Here is a 6,042-nt window from a genome sequence, read left to right on the forward strand (position 1 = left end):
TTTAATCTCAACGGTGCTATTGTACCATTGATAGGAGATGGCACATTTCTATTACTCATGTCACAGCTAAAGAATGTTCAGTCTTTATAGATGTGTACTTGGAATAATGTAAATTAAATCCACATTCATTTTCCCACTTTTATTATGTTCTGTCAGCAGCACAGCAGCACTGCAATGTCTCCCTGAAAAGACATAAGCAAATCTGGTGCTTTTTGAAGCAAAATCTTACTTGAGATTAAACTATCCCAAAATTGTGCAGTGAGTCTCTGACACTTGTATACAAACAAGGCTTCAAATGCAGATATGGCATTTTTCATAGTAATTGCTTCTAAATACTCAGAGTACAGGCAACTTCAAACAATTGTGAGCTAAATAAGTTCATACAAACGCATTATAAGTAGCTAAATCATTCATTTCTGTCATACAAAAACAGCATTTGATAAACTTGCATAGCTGCTTAGTTAAACATCTTTCAAAAAAGTGACATGAGACTCAACATTCTGTGGTCACTACAAGTCCTTTAGGTTATTTCACAGAACAGTGTCCCAGAATGCCACTCTTATCCTTCAGAATTCATGGACACCCTGAAGCTTGCAGGCTTTCGTTCTTTTTTAGCTCAGATTGGGTGACTGGGAATGGTTTCTTCAATGTTTTAGTCAGATCAAGCTGTCATCCTTTCGACAGCCAGTTCTATTTTAGGAAGGAATCATAGCACTGGTAAGAGCTCCTAAAGTACAGCAGTGTGTTAAACGCAAAGCACAATGTGTCCATGGATTCCGTCCTTTGTTAAGTGCTGGAGCCGGACAGTGGAGCCTCATTGTGCCTGCACCACTTCTGATCAGTACACACGTGGGTCAATAAGCTTACGACGTCTTGCTGACTCTGGTCAACTCCTGCATGACCTCTGCTGTGAATATGCAGCACATGGGGAAAAAGTGTGTGTTTGTAGGTGAACACATCCTGGAATGAACCCACACATCCGCAAGTTTTATCTTTAAACACTTTGGGGTTTTCAGTTGTTGTTGTTTTCACTTTACTTCAAGTGCAAGTCCATACTCCATATAAATGTCACAGGTAAAGACTGGATTGTAGCATTTCTTAGCTGTTCTTTAGTTCATACTCACAGGTGTCTGCCAGCTTGCTACCAATACTGGCAGCTACTCTAATGCATATTAGCCTTATGTTTTCAACAGTACCAGAAGCGTTGAATGTTACTTCACTTTAAGCCGTTAACAGTAAAGCTGGCGACTACAGATACACAGCTTCTTATTGAACACTACAACACGTTTAATCCAAATTCAGTATCCTTTTCCTTTTATGTGTCCCCCTGAGTGTGTTGAGCCACCACTGCCTCTAGACTACAGTACCTTGCAATGATGTCTTAACTCCAGGACAGTTAAACACAAAGAATTCAAAGCCTGCCTTTTGTGATCAGCCACAAGGTAAGTGTATCATTCAAATATTTTCTTAAATAAATATATTTAAGAACAGGCAAATATTCAAATAAGGCCACGTTACCCTTATTAGTGACCAGTGACATCTGCTTTGTTACCACATTATTTTTAAAATAATTAAAATTATACATCTGTTGTGCATTTGTGGAAACATCAATAATAATTTAGCCTACACTTACAGTTTTATTTCCACATACTATAAAGTTAGAGTTTGTCAAAGTTTTTGACATTTTGGGAAGGGACTCTGAAAACAATGCAAATAACTAGAACTAAAAATGTTTCATTATGAAATGCATTTAATGGTTTGTTTAGTTGTGGTTCATTTATTGAGTGCACTTACTTGTGGGTGGGGAAGTCACGGTAGTGGGGCAGGACACTGGACACCCATTTGGTCTCTGATTGCAAGACATGAGGCATTTCAATGTATTTTTTGTACATTTTGTTCACTTTTATATGTTAACACTCTCTCTCTGTGTGTTTGTGGCTATGTGTGTGTGTGTAAATACACAACTCCTACACAACCACCGGTTTTCTTTGGCATTTTCTTTCACCCGGGCTTCCTCAGCTTCCTAAATTACATACCAACATGACAAACCTCCTATATCAATACTGAGCTACAAAACCTTCCATCTAATGAGCACTGAAACTCCACCCTTGGGCACAGCCATCTGAAAAGCTTGCATACTGAGGATCATCAGCGCAGCAAAGAGTCCAGTTGTTAAATCTGAAGAATCAAAGGTTGTGATATATGATTATTACATTTTGTAGTCAACTGCAGTCAAATACAGCAGAGAGGCTTGACCTACATATCGGTTAATCTGCATCTTGCAGTCTGCATAGCACAGCAACTGCTCTCAACATGTTTTCCGGTCACATGACACTAATCCATCTCAAAAGCACTGCCTGGATCACCTCACAGTTCTGCATCTATGGCCATGTGATGCAGTGAGGATTAACTTCACTCTGCTATACTGGCGGTCTTCCAAAAGCAATGTAGTGACAGACTACAAATTATTCCTTTGATAATTTGTTAACTTTGGTCTGTTCAGGGTTAGCTTTCTCTCACCCCCCATCCCATGGACAGGACCCAGGACCCCTCTTCCACCATGATGCTGACAAACAAAGTCATAAATGGCCTGGCTGATATCTTACCAAGCTGAGATGGCTTTCTGATCCTTCCTCCTCTTCTCAGGTGTCATAAAACCTACTGATCAGAATGCAGGAAGCTCTTACCAGCCTAGTTATACTTCAAGGAACTGTAATCAGGAAGTAGAAATTGGTAATAAATGTATAATTTTTTTTGTTTTATTCATTTTGGTGATCTTATGTATTCCTGTAACCTATGTCCTACCGGAATTCAAAACAAAGGCCATTGAATATATATATGAACCAGGCATGTCCTGTTCCCAACATATACCTGGAAAGTTCGATCCCCTTCTCAGTCTGGTACAAGGTGTGAAGTGGGGTGCTCCCCTTCCTGCTGATCACTTGGACCGTTACAAAAAAACTTCTGAGAGGGAAAATCAAGACTCAAATTTTTCTTTCAAGCTAATAGTCCCTCACTAAGACTTGAATCTCTTGTTTTTTTCTTTCTTTCTTTCTTTGTTAGTTTGCTAATTTCTCATTGTTAGTTTGTGTTTGTTAGAATTTACTTATCTCATCTTATAGCAAGCAAACTCGCCTGATTATGTTGATTAAGACTAGAGTTCCAAGGTGCTGCTGGCAACAAATCCAGAACTCCTGCTGGAAAGACCTTCCCACAAAGGCCTATGACTCTCTGATCGAGCCAGCTCTGCAAATCCAATCCCTTGCTCTGTGAAACCTGGTCGTTTTCCCGTCTTTGGTCATCATCCCTTGTGCACTTGCCAAATGTTGGGGAAAGCAAATACACTCTCAGTGCCATACCAGTGGTTTGAAGGAAGCTGGACACTCTCTCGCAGTGCCATCCCGGCGGTTTGAAGGAAGCTGGACACTCTCTCTCAGTGCCATCCCGGCGGTTTGAAGGAAGCTGGACACTCTCTCGCAGTGCCATCCCGGCGGTTTGAAGGAAGCTGGACACTCTCTCGCAGTGCCATCCCGGCGGTTTGAAGGAAGCTGGACACTCTCTCGCAGTGCCATCCCGGCGGTTTGAAGGAAGCTGGACACTCTCTCGCAGTGCCATCCCGGTGGTTTGAAGGAAGCTGGACACTCTCTCTCAGTGCCATCCCGGCGGTTTGAAGGAAGCTGGACACTCTCTCTCAGTGCCATCCCGGCGGTTTGAAGGAAGCTGGACACTCTCTCTCAGTGCCAGCCCAATAGTTTTACATGGTCAAACCAGTGACTCATAAGCACGGGCGTTTCCCTTTTTACATTGTGAGTGGGTATCAGTAGTAACTTTATTGTTTCTACATTTAATTAGATCAGATCTCCGTACGGTTGTTTCACAGTGGTCTCCCCTTTTCTCATGAGCCTTCTGTTATTCTTTTAGCCATATGCTCTTTCACTATTAAATGGTCTTTGTTTGTTATGGTCTTTGTTTGTTTGATAAGTCTTTGCTGGTTGGTCATTCCCATAGGTTGCTTAAAACAGTTTTCTGTTTTTTCTTTTCTTTATTAGCCTAGTCAGGTAACCCTGTTTTTGTCTGGTGTGCTTGCATGGGTTTTGAATCAGAACATATGGGGATCAGAGTCTTCTGGTGTGTTCTGGTGAGGTTGTGATTTAGGGTCCGTGTCACTTGTGTTAGGGTCTGGCCTTGAGGGGTAACATTGTGGCTGCTTTCCAGGTTATGGTTTGGAAGGAGTGGTTGAGCTTTTGCAAATGGTTTCACTTGGGCTTGCTCTAAGCCTGTTGTCATGGCACCAGCGTCATTGACCTGGAAGTATGTACTCTCAGACAGCGTGATACTGACCATCTTCAAAGGCCCCACCCTCTCTCGGCCTCTAAACTGAAAGTTTCAAAGGAAAGAAAGGTAAAATAATAGTAATACTACACAACCCCCTTTCCTACATTAAGACACAAAGCTTAGTTATGGTCAGTGTCATAATGTCTGTTCCGTGTCATATTCAGACAATTCTTTTATTTGTAATAAATTTGTGTAAAGAATTTGTAATAATAGCACAAATACTGCAATAAATCTTTACATTAATCGTATTATTTTAAGGAATATAAAGAAATATTTTACATTTTTACAAGTTTAATGTTACATTTCCCAAAAAAGACATTTGACAGTGTTGGGGTAGTGTTAGTGTTTGTTTCAAAACTCAAAATACTATTGCCCCACGCTGTCCCACAAGAACTATAATTCAATAGCTCTCTGTTAACCATTTTTTGTTGATTTAACACTGAGGCTTTTTAACAAACACTGTAATATACCATGTTTCTTGTTTACTGCATGGACATCAGCATTTTACATTTCAATATACACACCTCTACTATTGAAAAGAGATATGTGGTTTGGCTAGCTCATTTCGCTACTCTGCAAGAATTCTAAGTCACAAGTGTTCAGACACACGGCTTTGTGCATTAACAACATCTCCAATGTCTCTTGTCATGGCATAAATATCTAAAGTTGGAGTTGTTTTAATCTATATTAAAACAGCTTGCCATCTAGTAATACATGCATTTTGATTCAGCCACTATTCGCATTTCAGTGCAAATGACAGAAATTCATACACATATATTTTTTCTAACACGGTCAGTCAGAATGAATTCTAATTTTCTTAGTACCCCAGTAAGCAACGTAACCACTTTAGGGTCACGCAATCCAATGGTTGGCTTTCTCTGGCTTTGCCCTTTGTCTTATTGTCAAGCACATTAAGCCCAGTCATCTGAATGAGCCTGTACACCATGTCTTTCTCACCTGACAACAGTGCTAGTAAAAGGAGGATACTAGACCTAGACTTACTATTTTATTTAATTTAAAATTCAGCCATTTATGGTAACATTATGCCAACTAAAACCCCCAAGTTCTATCTGTGGTCCCATAATATCATGACACATGTGTCTAGTAGCCATCATAAGTCCTTGAATCTTTAGTTGTACTACTTGACAAATATCACTATAAAGTGAGAAAATGTTGTTTATTCCATACACAATGGACAAAAATGGGTTTAAGATTCTTTGACCTGAATGAGGGTCCAACTTCAGATTCAGAATACTGCTTGCTGTCATTCGAGGCGCTGATCCACAGCTTGAAAGACGCACACGTCTCTTGCAAAAACGTTTCTCATTCTTTGCAATGTATAGAGAAAAAGCTGACATTATTTCCGCAGTAAATGGTGTAGGTCCTCTGGCTGCTTCATGTACTTGACTGTAAATCACGTGAAACATTTCTAAAACTGTAATCTCACTTGACCGGGGTCAGTTTGGAGCGTTAGCCTACCCTTCAAACTGAGAAAGTTAAATATTATATTAGTACCAAATTTAGAAATTTTGGGGGAGAATGCTTCATGTTATTTATTAATAATATGTTTAATTTTACAGAGTAGCAGCAGTAATTAATAAATGAATATTTTACACGCTCATGGTGTGATAGCCTGTTTAAGCCCCAGAATTATTTTTCTCTGATCTATTTTTCCCTATTTCTTTATTACTTTTCTCTCTATTTGGC

This window comes from Electrophorus electricus, chromosome 19 (genome assembly GCF_013358815.1).
Source record: "Electrophorus electricus isolate fEleEle1 chromosome 19, fEleEle1.pri, whole genome shotgun sequence".
Classification (NCBI taxonomy): domain Eukaryota; kingdom Metazoa; phylum Chordata; class Actinopteri; order Gymnotiformes; family Gymnotidae; genus Electrophorus; species Electrophorus electricus.